The following is a 14,914-nucleotide window of genomic DNA, read 5'->3' on the forward strand; positions in this document are numbered from 1 at the left end:
GAGTGGACAATGTCTTGGCAGACAAACTGAGTCGTGTCTTCCAGCTACACGAGTGGTCTCTCAACCCCTCAGTAGCGACCTCAATCTTTCGCCAAGGGGATACCCTCAGACAGACCTCTTTGCGTCCCCTCAGAACCACAAAGTAGACAGCTACTGCTCCCTCATTCGGCGCGAGCACTCTCAGCCCAGAGATGCATTCTCCCTCTCGTGGGCAACCAGTCTGCTCTATACATTTCCTCCACTTCCTCTTCTTTCGAAGACTCTCGTGAAGCTACGTCAGGACAAGGGAACCATGATCCTGATAGCACTTCACTGGCCACGCCAAGTTTGGTTTCCTATACTCCAGGATCTCTCCATCCGCAGGCACATTCCCTTGGGAATGGACCTGCATCTGATCACTCAAAACGACAGATGCGTACGCCATCCCAAACTTCAGGCCTTGTCTCTGACGGCATGGATGTTGAAAGGTTAATCCTTCAACCACTTAACCTTTCAGATTCAGTTTCTCGTGTCCTGATTGCTTTACGGAAGCTTTCCACAAGAAAATCTTATTCCTATAAATGGAAAAGGTACACATCATGGTGCACTTTGCAGTCCCTTGATCCCTTTTCCTGTCCAATCCCAAGGTTTTTGGACTATCTCTGGTATTTGTCAGAGTCAGGTCTAAAAACCTCTTCCATCAGAATGCACGTCAGTGCGGTAGCCGCCTTCCATAAAGGTGTCGGGGATGTCCCTATATCAGTACAACCCCTCGTAACACGATTTTTAAAGGGCTTGCTCCATATCAAGCCACCTTTACGTCCTCTGGCCCCTTCTTGGGACCTTAATTTGGTTCTCGGTCGGCTCATGAAAACTCCATTCGAGCCTCTTCACTCCTGTGACTTAAAATATCTCACATGGAAAGTGATTTTCCTTTTAGCTATCACTTCAGCTCGCAGGGTTAGTGAATTACAGGCCCTAGTTATCTATCCGCCTTACACTATACTCCTGCAGGACCGAGCGGTACTCCGCACTCACCCTAAATTTTTACCTAAGGTAGTTTCGGAGTTTCACATTAATCAATCCATCATACTACCTACCTTCTTTTCCAGGCCCCATTCCAATCCAGGGGAACAGGCTCTGCATACCCTTGACTGTAAACGGGCTCTAGCATTCTACCTAGACTGTACAGTTGCCCACAGGAAGAGCACTCAGTTATTTATCTCTTTCCATCCCAACAAATTAGGGCAATCTGTGGGTAGGCAGACTCTCTCCTCCTGGTTGGCGGACTGCATATCTTTTTGCTATCAGCAAGCAGGCATTCCTGTTCAAGACTGTTAAAGCACACTCTGTGAGGGCCATGGCGACTTCAGTAGCACACCTACGATCGGTGCCGCTTCCTGACATTTGCAGGGCTGCCACTTGGAGTTCTCTCCACACTTTCCAACCCACTATTTCTTGGACAAAGCCAGAAGACAAGATTCCATCTTCGGCCAGTCTGTCCTGCGTAACCTATTTCCAACGTGACGTATGAACACCCTTCCGCCTGCCCGGTGGGGTTCAGGATGCCCTCTACCAAATTCCACCCCAGTTGTTGTGCCTGTTGCACGCCGTTGGTTACCTTTGGTGCATGTTCGGACATCCTCAGCTCGGTACTCACCCATATGTGAGGACTACCATCCTGCTTGTCCTGTGAGAAAGCAAATGTTGCTTATCTGTAACAGGTGTTCTCACAGAACAGCAGGATGTTAGTCCTCACGAAACCCGCCCGCTGCCCCGCGGTGTTGGGTTCGTAACGTTTTGTTGTTTTATTTTTCGGCACTGCCTGTAGCTTTCAAATAAGACTGAAGGGGGACCCCTGCTGGCTGCAGGGTTAGTGCCATGCTGGACATGCCCAGTAGGGGCCAGTCAAAGTTCTGGAAACTTTGACAGAAGTTTTCCGTGATTGGGCTCCATCCTGATGATGTCACCCATATGTGAGGACTAACATCCTGCTGTCCTGTGAGAACACCTGTTACAGGTAAGCAACATTTGCTTTTCTAACAGCATTAGTATAAAAGGGGAGGTAACAATTATAGGAAAAATAGTAATTACAACAACAATGAATTAGAAATTCCAGGAATTGATTCAAATAGTTGTAATAAATTTTGAATAAGATAACAGGAGAAAGGGTTTGATCAGTGTCTTGAATATACAAATCTGAAGATATTTTATCAAAGATTAATTTCTAGTTCATAGGCTTTTTTTTTTTTTTTTTTTTAAAGAGCCAGGTTTTAAGATCTTGTTTGAATTTAATTTTTTCAGTTGTAAGTATTAGTGGACTAGGTAAAGGGTTCCAAACTTTAGGTCCAGCAATAGTAAACATACTTTCTCTAATTTGTGTTAGCTGTGTAATATTATTGGGAGGAATTGAGAGAATGCCTTTGTTTTGAGATATTATTTATTTATTTAACATTTTTTTATACCGACCTTCATGGTTAAATACCATATCAGGGCGGTTTACATCGAACAGGGGTAAAAATAACTAGGTAAAGGAAGAAACAAAGTTACATTAAACGAGGACCGTGAACTTGGAAGCTTAGGTAGCTGGAAGAAAAAAGATAAAGTTAAGTTAAAAGGAGAAATAACAAATTCCGGACTAGAGATAGTTTGGATTAGAGTTAGTCCACATGTTAGAGTTGGTATCCATGCTGTCCAGGTAATCAGAGGAGTAGATAACGTCTAATGTGTATCCCAGGGTTCTGGGAAGGCTAGGCGGAACAGCCACGTTTTGAGTTTTTTCTTAAAAGTTAGCAGGCAAGGTTCCAGCCTGAGTTCAGCAGGGAGGTTGTTCCAGATGGCTGAGCCTGCTGTCGAAAATGCTCCGTCCCTGGATGTAATGAGTCGCGTGGCTTTGGTTGGAGGGGCTTGTAGCGTTTCTTTGGATATTTCTCTCATTGGCCTATTAGAAGTATGGAGTTTTAATGGAATTTCAAGATCGAGATAAAGGAGATCGTAGATGGATTTGTGTATTAATGATAAAGATTTGTGAAGGACTCTGTGGTTGATTGGTAACCAGTGTAGATTTCGGAGGATGGGTGTAATATGATCACTCCTGTTGGTGCTTGTTAGGATTCTGGCAGCAGCATTTTGTATCATCTGAAGTGGCTTAATGGTTGAACTGGGTAGTCCTGTGAGGCGCGCGCTGCAGTAGTCTATTTTGGCAAATATCAAGGATTGAAGAACTGTCCTAAAGTCGTGGAAATATAAGAGAGGTTTGAGTCTTTTTAATACCTGTAGTCTGAAGAAGCAGTCTTTGGTAATAGTGTTAATCATACTCTTTAGGTTAAGACGGTTATCAAGTATTACCCCAAGGTCTCTAACCTGAGTATGAGTGAGGGCGTGGTTATGTAGGGTCTGTGACTGGAAGTTGTCTTGGTTTATTTATTTTATTTATTTATTAAGGCTTTTATATACCGAATTTCTTGATACAAATCAAATCAATTCGGTTTACAATGAACTAAGTAGAATATACAATTAACCAATCAACAAGAGATACAGAGCATACAGTTACATTATAACAAGGAAGCCTTAACTTGGAGTAGGAAAATAAAGAAGGGGTGAACGGAGCAATAAATATATAAAGTGCAATAAAATAGAATAAATACTATATACAGTGGAGGGGGCTAGGAGCCAACCTCTCTTTAATGGATATTAGGCATGAAAAATTTGGAAAAGTTTTGTTTACAGAGATGTGTGGTGAACAATTCTAGATCAGGCAATGGAGTTTGTGGTGGGGAAGGCTTGGCTGAACAGCCATGTCTTTAGTTTCTTTTTAAAAGTTGTTAGACAAGTCTCCAGTCTGAGGTCCGGAGGCATGGCGTTCCACATGGAAGGGCCTGCTGTAGAGAGTGACCGGTCTCTGATGTTTGCGTGGTGCACTAATTTGATTGTAGGAACGTGTAAAGATCCCTTGTAAGCATCCCTTAAAGGCCTGGCTGTCGAGTGCAGTCTGAGAGGATGAGACAGATCAAGCGGGGTTTGATGGTGGATATTTTTATGAATGATTGTGAGAGATTTATGGATTGGCGGATTTATGGTTGGCGGAAATGAGGAGGAGTTCAGTCTTGTTAGCATTGAGGACCAAATTTAAACTGTTGAGGAGACTAGTGATAGATTGTAGGCAGTTGTTCCAGATCGAGAGTGATTTGTTAATGGATTCCGTTATGGGGATCAGGATCTGCACATCATCTGCGTAAATGTAGTGAATAAGGTTGAGACTTGTTAACAGTTGGCACAGAGGGAGGAGGTAGATATTGAAAAGGGTGGGGGACAGGGAGGATCCTTGAGGTACTCCTAGTGATGAATTTGTTGGTGGTGATTCTTTATTATTTATTCTGACCTTGAAGCTTCTATCGCTAAGGAAAGACTTGAACCAGTTGTAGACTTGTCCTGAGATGCCTATGTCTAATAGACGATTCAGGAGAATGGCGTGGTTGACAGTATCGAACGCCGCTGATATGTCTAAGAGGATTAGAAGAAAAGAGTGTCCTTTGTCCAGTCCCATAATAATATGGTCAGTTAGGGAGATGAGCAGGGTTTCTGTGCTGCGTGATTTGCGGAAACCATACTGTGAAGGATATAGTATATTGTAATCTTCTAAATACTCTGAGAGCTGGGTGTTAACCACCTTTTCTGTGATTTTGGCTAAGAATGGAAGATTCGATATAGGGCGAAAATTAGCTAGTTCACTAGGGTCTAAGTTGTGTTTCTTAAGGAGGGGTTTGAGAGAGGCGTTTTTTAGGATGTTTGGGTACAAACCTTGGGTTAAGCAGCAGTTTATGATGTTGGCCAGTGGTCCGGAGATTGTGTTTGGTATGAGTAGGAGTAGCTTGGTTGGTAGGTTGTCTGTGGGGTGGCTGGATGGTTTCTGCTTCTTGAGAATGGATTCGATCTCTTTAGATGAAGTTCATTCGAAGTTGTCTAATTTGGCTCCCTTAAGCATATGGGTATTGGTAAATGAAGCGAGGGTGTTGTTATTGGGTGGAAGGAGTGAGAGTGTGTTTGATATCTTCTGCTGAAAGAAAATGGCTAGCTCGTTTGCCTTGGATTGAGCTTGTTCGTCTCGGATCGGTGGTGGTAGTGACTTTGTGATTTGAGACACACGAATTGATCAATAATTTTGTTATTGGAAAGTCGGTATAGAAAAATGCTAAATAAATAAATAAATAAATAAGAGAAGAGAGCCTTCGCGTCATATTGGAGATCATGGATTTTATTGGCGTAAAAAACTTTTTTTGATTTTAAAATTGATGACCTGTAATGATGTAAGGTTCCTTTGTATGATGAAAGTGTAGAGGGGGAAGGGGCTTTACGCCATTTGTTTTCCTTATGACGTAGTTCTTGTTTTATCTGTTTGAGTTCATTGGAGAACCAAGGTTGATTTCCTTTTTTTTAAAGGATTAATTCTTTTCGAGATAGATGGGCAGTGCTTATTTGCTACAGCTTCAGTGATCTTGTGCCAGGAGAGCACCACTGTGTTGGGGTTGGATAGATCTATATTTTTGAGATCCTTAGTGAGCTGTTCGCTGAGTGTGTTGGAAGCACATGATTTCCTGAAGTGAATGGAGGAGAGGTGTTGGGTGGTGGGTGTCTGTTTTTTTGAAGTGAGGGTGGTTGTTATCAGATAGTGGTCTGACCAGGGGATGGGGGTACAAGCCGGATCCTTGGTAATGGAGAAATTAGAGTTGATAAAGATAAGGTCCAAGGTGTGTCCTGCTTTATGTGTGGGTCCGTTGACGATCTGGGTGAATCCCATTGCATTGAGGGCGGTGAGAAGGGCTTCACAGTTGGGTGCATGGTGAGTGGCTTCAAAGTGTATGTTAAAGTCTCCCAAGATTATGGTAGGAGAGTCAGTGTTGATATGTTTAACGATGGTTTCAATAAGGGGGGAGGCGTCTGCTTCCAATACTCCTGGGGGGGCATAAACTAGTAAGACTTGCAGATAATTAGATTTGAATAAACCTAGTTCTAGTTTGGATTCTGTCTTGATTGTATGAGATGTTAGTCTGAGTTCTTTCTTGGTGGCTAGTAACAGGCCGCCCCCTCGTTTTTTGTGTCTGTGGATAGAGAAAAAGTCGTATTTGTGGGTAGGTAATTGATTGATTAGCGCTATATCTGTGTTTTTTAGCCAGGTTTCTGTGATGGCGCAAACGTCAGGGTTACAGTCTAAGAGATAGTCGTTGAGGATATGAGTCTTTTTTGTCAAGGACTGAGAATTAAATAGGGTCACTGAGAGAAGAGTTAGACCTAGGAGCTGAGTCAAGGGAGTGATCAGGATAGGGATGAGAGAACTGGGAATTCTTGCTGGAGGGGATTGAGCTGGAAGCATGTTGAAGAGGTGGCGGTGATATCTGATGGGAATATGTTGGGTCATCATAATTGTGTTACTCAGGTCTTGTTGTGAGTGCAGAGATGTGAATTAGTTAAGGGTCCTGAGCGGTTGTTGTTTCCAGGCTTCGCTTTCCGATGAGTTAGTTGAAAAGGGTTGTTTGAGCCGCGGGCGTGTGGAGTCGGAAGGGGGCTGCACAAAGGGGCTCACAAAGAAGAATACTGGACGAATGCTGGTCGAAAACAGTTAGAAGAAAGCTGGGCGAGTGCAAACAATACAATTTTTTTATTTTTTTTTTTATTTTCTTTTGTATGATCTAATAAGTCCCTTTGTAGGATATGCTGACAACTCTGGCTATTCCACGGGCTCTCGGTGTGACGTTGATGTGATTAGCGCAGATCTAGAGTAAACAACTTGGGCGCGGCTGTCTAGAGGTGGTTTGATAGGTTCTGTTGCAGGTGGATAGTGAGTGAAGATTACTGTGGTTGTCTTTGATGTTTGTGCTCTGCGACTTCATACAGTTGCTAGTGACACTGTTATGCTGACGGACTTGAAAAAGGTAGGCAGCTGAGGAGGAACCGACCGAGTGGGGAATCGGGGCTCCCTCGGGGCTGCGCCGAAGGGGCGAGACAAAGGGGCAGGTCCCTTTGTCGCGCTCCTTCGGCGCTCGGCGCGCGGCGCCAGGCTGAAGAGAATTTAGTGAGGGCAAAAGTAGCGCCGGCGCCATTTTGAACATTGGCAATACGGCCCGCGTGCAGGAGGTCGCTCCCGGACCCCCGCTGGACTTTTGGCAAGTCTTGTGGGGGTCAGGAGGCCCCCCCAAGCTGGCCAAATGTCCCTGGGGGTCCAGCGGGGGTCCGGGAGCAATCTCCTGCACTCGTGACGTCGGGTGACAGGAACCAAAATGGCGCCAGCGCAACATTTGCCCTGTCATATGGTAAGGGCAAAGGGCCACCGGCGCCATTTCTTTTAACGCAGCCGAGCCTGAGAGCGGGAGATCACGCCGGGACCCCTCCACTGGACCCCAGGTAATTTAAAACATTTTGGGGGGCTTCGGGAGGGTGGGGGATTTATTTTAAAGGGTTGGGGTGGGTTTTAGGGTGCCGGTTTTCCCGCCCTCCCCCGATTTACGATTTTTTACGATTTAAAAAAACCAAAAACCATGACGATCAGATTTCCCTCCCCCCCCACCCCCCAGCCAAAATCGATCGATCACCCGATTCACATCCCTAGTTCTTAGTGGATTGTAGAGTTGAATTGAAATTCCAGGAGGAGATGAGTCAGTATTGTTGACGATATTGAAATAAGTGATAATACTTTATATTGCATTTTGAAGGATACTGGAAGCCAGTGAAGGTCTATCAGAGTGGGAGTTATATGATCAAATTTTCTTGTTCTGGTAAGAAGTGTGGCAGAAGCATTTTGGGGGAGTTGCAGAGGTTTAATTATGTTTGCATGGAGGCCTAGCGGTAGAGAGTTGCCGTAGTCTCATTCCAGTCGAGTATGAGAATGTGGCATTATTTGAAAATTGCAGTCCATAAGTGTCATCTGAATAACCTGGAGCAAATCTGCTAGGAAGAAAGGGCAAAAATCACTCCCAAACAGTGTGAAAAGCTGATAGAAATTTACCCTAACAGACCTAAAGCTGTTAGTAGAACCACCTTTTGCTGCAATATGTACTAGTCTGAACGGATTGAATACTTATATAAACATTTTTCAGTTTTTAATTTTATTTTACAAAAAAATGCAGAGAAATAATAAATTGTGACTTTGAAAATGTACTTTTAAGAGCATACTGGTTTGTAATAAACATGCTGTCTGGAACAATCTTTGTAAGTGTCATTTGTATTCTCACAGGACAAGCAGGATGGTTGTCCTCACAAATGGGTGACATCGAGGATGGAGCCCACCACGGAAAACTTCTGTCAAAGTTTAAACAGAACTTTGACTGGCCCCTACTGGGCATGCCCAGCAAGGCACTGACCCTGCAGCCAGCAGGGGTCTCCCTCCAGTCTTCTTTTTTCCACGCAGCAGCTGCCACGCGGTGAAAGGAGCTCTCTTACCACGTTCCTGACAGGAATTCGGTTTTTTCTTTCCGAAGAAAATTTGCCCCTCAGGGGTCTCCCTTCGACAAATTTTTGTCACCTTCGCGGAATCCGGTAAGTTTTTTGCCGATTTTCATCGACTGCCGTCGATTTTGGCCCTTGAGGCCTGTTGGCACTTACCGATCCCGCGGCTAAATTTGGCCCTAGGCCATGGCGACGGGGTTCCGTCGTTGTCCGGATTGCACCTGGACTATGTCCATCACAGACCCCCATAGGGTCTGTGTTCTGTGTTTGGGAAGTGAGCATGATGTCCTGACTTGCACTAAATGTGCCCTAATGACACCTAAGGGTCGTAAAGCCAGGATGGAGAAGATGGGGCTCCTCTTCCATGCACCCACCCCAACACCATCGATAGCATCGACGTCATCGGAACCGGCACCGTCGAAGTTGCACCACCACCGTCAACCCTCCGGTGACCGTCCACCACCGATGACTTCTCGGCCGTCGACTCCTGTCCCCTCCCCGGATGGGCGAGGAGATCGGAAGGACAAGCATCGCCATCGGCGGCACAAGTCTCGGCCCGTCGAGGATCCACAGCCATCGACCTCTGAACAGGCCGAGCCACCGACAAAAAAGCCTCGGTCAGACCTGGCACCGTCCACGTCTCGTTCGCAGGCATCGAGGAAACCCTCACCCTCTCGGGGTGTGGGAGCCGTGATCCCACCGGTTACGGTGGTCCCTCCGGCTCTGCCTCAGCCTCCCTCTCCCGTCGAGCCGGGTATCGTTACCCCTGGTCTCCGGGCAGAACTGGACCGGCTGGTCCAGGAGGCCATCGAGAAAGCGATGCAAAGGTTCCAGCCTCCACCGGCACCGTCTCCGGCACCGATTCTGGCACCGCCTCAGGCACCGACCTCGGCACCGACTCCGCCACCGAGGAGGGAACCGACCACCGAGCCTCTAGTGGAAGCGCTGGCACCGCTACTGAATCGTATGGAGGCACTCATGCGGGCCCTTCCATCGGTGATTCCAGTAGCACCGATTACACCATCGTCTCAGGCAGGATTCTCATCGGCAGGAGAAACACCGTTTCGGATTCCCCCGTCCGGAGTAGTCCCATTGGTGCCTTCGCATACCTCTCCACCGATTTATCCCTCTGCTCCATCGATTCCAAGACCGGCACCGATTCCATCGGCAGCCCCGAAGCCCTCGATGCCGTTTACAGTTCCGCTTGCAGCACCGATTCCATCCAGATTTCCATCGATGCCTTTGGATCCTCAACCAGGTCCTTCAGGTCTGCAAGCCCCACATGATCCTTATGATACCTGGGGTGATGATACATCTTCTGATACAGATTTGCCATCCCCACCATCTCCTACAGAGAGTAGAAAACGATCTCCTCCTGAAGATCTCTCCTTTATTAATTTTGTAAAGGAGATGTCAGAAATTGTACCTTTTCAGTTGCAATCTGAAACCGATGACAGGCACCAAATGATGGAACTGCTCCAATTTCTGGATGCCCAAAAATCATCGCTTCCATCCCCATTCACCAGGTATTTCTGGATCTTTTAAAGAAAAACTGGGAATCTCCTTCATCTGTGTCACCAGTTAATAAGAAAGCTGACTCCACATACCTTGTTCAGTCAGCACCAGGATTTCAGAAGCCTCAACTGGATCATCGCTCTGTTGTAGTTGAGTCTGCACAAAAGAAGGCCAAGCGCCTAAAACCACACTCTTCCACTCCCCCTATCAAGGACAACAAATTCCTAGATAGTGTGGGACGGAAAGTGTATCATGGGGCCATGTTGATATCTCGCATAGCTTCATACCAACTTTACATGACTCAATACAACAGAGCCATCCTTAAACAGATGCAGGACTACGCTGACACGTTACCGGACCAATACCAGCCACAGCTTCAAGCCCTTCTTCACAAAGGATTTGAGGCTGGGAAGCACGAGATCAGAACGGCCTACGATATCTTCGATGCTTCCACAAAAGTCTCAGCTACTGCCATCTCAGCCAGACGTTGGGCTTGGTTAAAGTCATCTAACCTTCGCCCAGAGGTCCAGGATCGTCTAGCCGATTTACCCTGCTTAGGGGACAATCTGTTTGGAGAACAGATTCAACAAATTGTGGCAGAATTGAAGGATCACCACGAGACGTTGAAGCAACTTTCGTCTGTTCCATCTGAGGTATCCTCCAAACCACCACCTAAGAAGGACTCTAAAAAGTCTTTCTTTCGGCCACGTCGTTATTATCCTCGGTCGGCTAGGCCTCGTCCGGCTCGATCCTCCACTAGACCTCAGCCACGCCAACCTCGAAAACAAAGACCTGCTGTGGCCCCACCTCCTGGGCCTGCGGCAGGCCTTTGACTTCCCGGTACGGAGCACATGCCACATCCCACTTCCCGACATCCCTGTGGGGGGTCGTCTGTGCCACTTTTTACAGCATTGGATACAGATTACCTCAGATCAGTGGGTGCTGGCAATTATCACACAGGGTTACCACCTCAACTTCATAACTCTTCCGGCAGACTCCCCGCCTCTTCAAGCATGGAGTCTATCCAGCCACTTGACTCAATTACAACAGGAAGTATCCCTTCTTTTGCAATCAAATGCTATAGAACCCGTCCCTCCCTCTCAACGAGGCAAGGGATTCTATTCCAGGTACTTCCTAATTCCAAAGAAGTCAGGGGGGCTACGTCCCATTTTGGACCTTCGGGCCCTCAACAAGTACCTTCAAAAAGAAAAGTTCAAGATGGTAACCCTGGGTGCGCTACTCCCTCTGCTGCAAAGGGGGGATTGGCTGTGCTCCCTCTACCTAAAGGATGCTTATACCCATATTGCGATAACACAATCCCATCGCAAGTATCTGCGGTTTCTGGTAGGCCGCGACCATTATCAATACCGAGTACTACCTTTCGGTCTGGCATCTGCTCCACGAGTCTTCACCAAATGCCTCGTAGTGGTAGCAGCATTCCTCAGGAAGGAAGGTGTCCACGTCTACCCCTATCTGGACGATTGGCTAATCAGGGCCTCCACCCCTCAGATTGCCCACTCCTCCCTAAAATTGACAATCAACACACTCCTTTCCTTAGGGTTTCTTGTCAATTACGAGAAATCTTGCTTAGTCCCATCTCAAACCTTATCTTTCATTGGGGCAGACTTGGACACCTTACAGGCAAAGGCCTACCTTCCGCTGCAGCGGGTCCAAACTCTCATGTCCCTAGCTCGCCAGCTCCAGTCTCAAGACACGGCCACGGCTCGCCAATTCCTCATTCTCCTAGGACACATGGCATCCTCAGTTCAAGTCACTCCCATGACCCGACTAGCCATGAGAGTAACACAATGGACTCTGCGACACCAATGGATTCAAGCTTCTCAGCGCCTGTCCTCCATAGTCGCAGTTACACAAGCGCTTCGCCTGTCTTTAACCTGGTGGACGACTCAAATCAATCTCCTTCAGGGCTTACCTTTTCTCCTACCAGATCCACAAGTAATCCTGACCACCGACGCTTCCCACATCGGTTGGGGGGCTCATGTGGACGATTTCCAAACCCAAGGGTTATGGTCACCAGAGGAAGCCGAACACCAGATAAATTTTTTGGAACTTCGAGCAATCCGTTACGCACTCAGAACGTTCAAAGATCGTCTTTCGAATCAGATAATCTTAATCCAGACAGACAACCAAGTGGCCATGTGGTACATAAACAAGCAGGGAAGCACAGGCTCTTTCCTTCTGTGTCAGGAAGCTGCGCAGATTTGGGCAGAAGCCCTCTCCCACTCCATGTACCTCAGGGCCACTTACCTGCCGGGAGTAGACAATGTATTGGCAGATCAGCTGAGCCGGGTCTTGCAATCACACGAGTGGTCACTCGATCCTCTGGTAGCGACCTCTCTCTTTCACAAGTGGGGTTCTCCCCACATAGATCTCTTTGCGTCCCCTCAGAACCACAAAGTAGACAATTACTGCTCTCTCATTCGGAGCCACCACTCTCGGCCGAGGGATGCCTTCTCCCTCAAGTGGACATCAGGTCTGCTCTATGCATTCCCTCCACTTCCTCTTCTGTCAAGGACTCTCGTGAAGCTTCGCCAGGACGGAGGAACCATGATCCTGATAGCACCCCACTGGCCACGCCAGGTGTGGTTTCCCATTCTTCAGGATCTCTCCATCCGCAGGCACATCCCTCTGGGAACGGATCCGCATCTGCTCACTCAGAACGACGGATGCCTCCTCCATCCCAACCTCCAAGCCTTGTCCCTGACGGCATGGATGTTGAAAGGTTAGTCCTTCAGCCTTTTAACCTTTCGGATTCGGTTTCTCGTGTCCTGATAGCTTCACGAAAGCCCTCCACCAGAAGATCCTATTCGTATAAATGGAAAAGGTACACATCTTGGTGCACTTCCCAGTCCCTTGATCCCCTTTCCTGTCCAATCTCTAAGTTCTTGGACTATTTATGGCATCTATCGGAATCAGGTCTTAAAACCTCTTCCATTAGGATGCATGTCAGTGCAGTAGCCGCTTTCCATAAAGGCATACAGGGTGTCCCTATTTCAGTACAACCCCTGGTAACACGCTTTCTTAAAGGCTTGCTCCATCTGAAGCCACCCTTACGTCCTCCGGCCCCATCTTGGGACCTTAATCTGGTTCTTGGTCGGCTAATGAAACCACCTTTCGAACCTCTACACTCCTGTGAATTAAAGTATCTCACATGGAAGGTATTATTCCTTTTAGCTGTCACTTCAGCTCGCAGGGTTAGTGAGTTACAGGCCTTAGTCACCTATCCGCCTTACACTAAACTCCTGCAGGACCGGGCGGTACTCCGCACTCACCCAAAATTTTTACCTAAGGTAGTTTCTGAGTTCCATATTAATCAATCCATCATACTACCTATCTTTTTTCCCAGGCCCCACTCCAACTCCGGGGAACAGACTCTGCATACCCTAGACTGTAAACGAGCTCTAGCTTTTTATCTAGACCGTACAGTTGCTCACAGGAAGGGCACTCAATTGTTTGTCTCTTTCCATCCTAACAAGTTGGGACAACCTGTGGGTAAGCAGGCTCTTTCCACCTGGTTGGCGGACTGCATTTCTTTTTGCTATCAGCAAGCTGGCATTCCTTTTCAAGACCGTGTTAAAGCACACTCTGTGAGGGCCATGGCGACTTCAGTAGCACACCTTCGATCGGTGCCGCTTCCTGACATCTGCAGAGCTGCAACCTGGAGTTCCCTCCATACCTTTGGCAGCCCACTATTGTTTGGACAAAGCTGGAAGGCAGGACTCCATCTTCGGCCAATCTGTCTTGCGTAACCTTTTTCCAACGTAATGTACCAACACCCTTCCACCTTCCCGGGAGGGTGCGGATGCCCTTTCCCAAATTCCACCCCAGTTGTTGTGCCTGTTGCACGCCGTTGGGTGCATTTGGTGTAAGTCAGGACATCCTCAGCTCGGTACTCACCCATTTGTGAGGACAACCATCCTGCTTGTCCTGTGAGAAAGCAAATGTTGCTTACCTGATGTAACAGGTGTTCTCACAGGACAGCAGGATGTTAGTCCTCACGAAACCCGCCCGCCACCCCGCGGTGTTGGGTTCGTTTTGTTTTTTACTTTTTAGGCACTGCCTGTAGCTTTGAAAATCAGACTGGAGGGAGACCCCTGCTGGCTGCAGGGTCAGTGCCTTGCTGGGCATGCCCAGTAGGGGCCAGTCAAAGTTCTGTTTAAACTTTGACAGAAGTTTTCCGTGGTGGGCTCCATCCTCGATGTCACCCATTTGTGAGGACTAACATCCTGCTGTCCTGTGAGAACACCTGTTACATCAGGTAAGCAACATTGCTATCCCTGTTGACTTTTTAGGGGGGTTGAATACTTTTATACATCACCGTATGTTTTATTGAAAGCATGGATCAAAGCAGCTCCCCCTACCCCCATTCCCTCTCTTCTGACTCCATTGGTTTAGCCATATAAACATCTCTAGCCAGCTCCTCTTCCACTCTCCCTGGTACCCAAACCTTCCCACCCCATCCAGCACCTGAGATCACAGTGCACTCTTACGATGACCTTGACTCTTTCAAAATTGTTTTGACAGCACCCTGATAACTTTAACCCTGCTCTCTGAATAATGAAGTTAGCTGGATAAGTTATTTGGCTATCTCACCCTGCCTCAGAACGCCCCTTACTTACTCATCTAAATTTTAGCCAATAATGATTAATCTGGTAAAATTTAGCCAGGTAAGTGCTGAGAATATTCAAAACTCTGCATTTCACAAGATACTCTACATGTTATCCAGCTAAATGCCTTTGAATATTGGCCTCCTAGTGGTCCAACTTAGTTGCAAGTACTGTAGCAAGAGGGGATGGAGGTAAGGCAGGAAGTGCTGTAATGTAATTTCCAATTTGAAGCCTCTGGTTTCAGTTGAGCTTTCTGAGCAATAGTGCCCACAGGTCCTAACTGCTGTAGCAGTTTATGGAATAAGATTGATGACAAACCTTATTTCTTTTTAGTCTGAAATTAGTATAGATTG

General features: G+C 47.0%; 1 protein-coding gene across 6 annotated transcripts in view; it reads left to right on the forward strand.

The window, feature by feature from the left end:
* The window catches only part of PTBP2 (polypyrimidine tract binding protein 2), a 308,274-nt gene that overhangs the window by 190,827 nt on the left and 102,533 nt on the right, over positions 1 to 14,914 (forward strand). The gene's annotated exons all lie outside the window — the stretch shown is intronic.

The sequence above is a fragment of the Rhinatrema bivittatum genome, chromosome 10, assembly GCF_901001135.1.
Source record: "Rhinatrema bivittatum chromosome 10, aRhiBiv1.1, whole genome shotgun sequence".
Lineage (NCBI taxonomy): Eukaryota > Metazoa > Chordata > Amphibia > Gymnophiona > Rhinatrematidae > Rhinatrema > Rhinatrema bivittatum.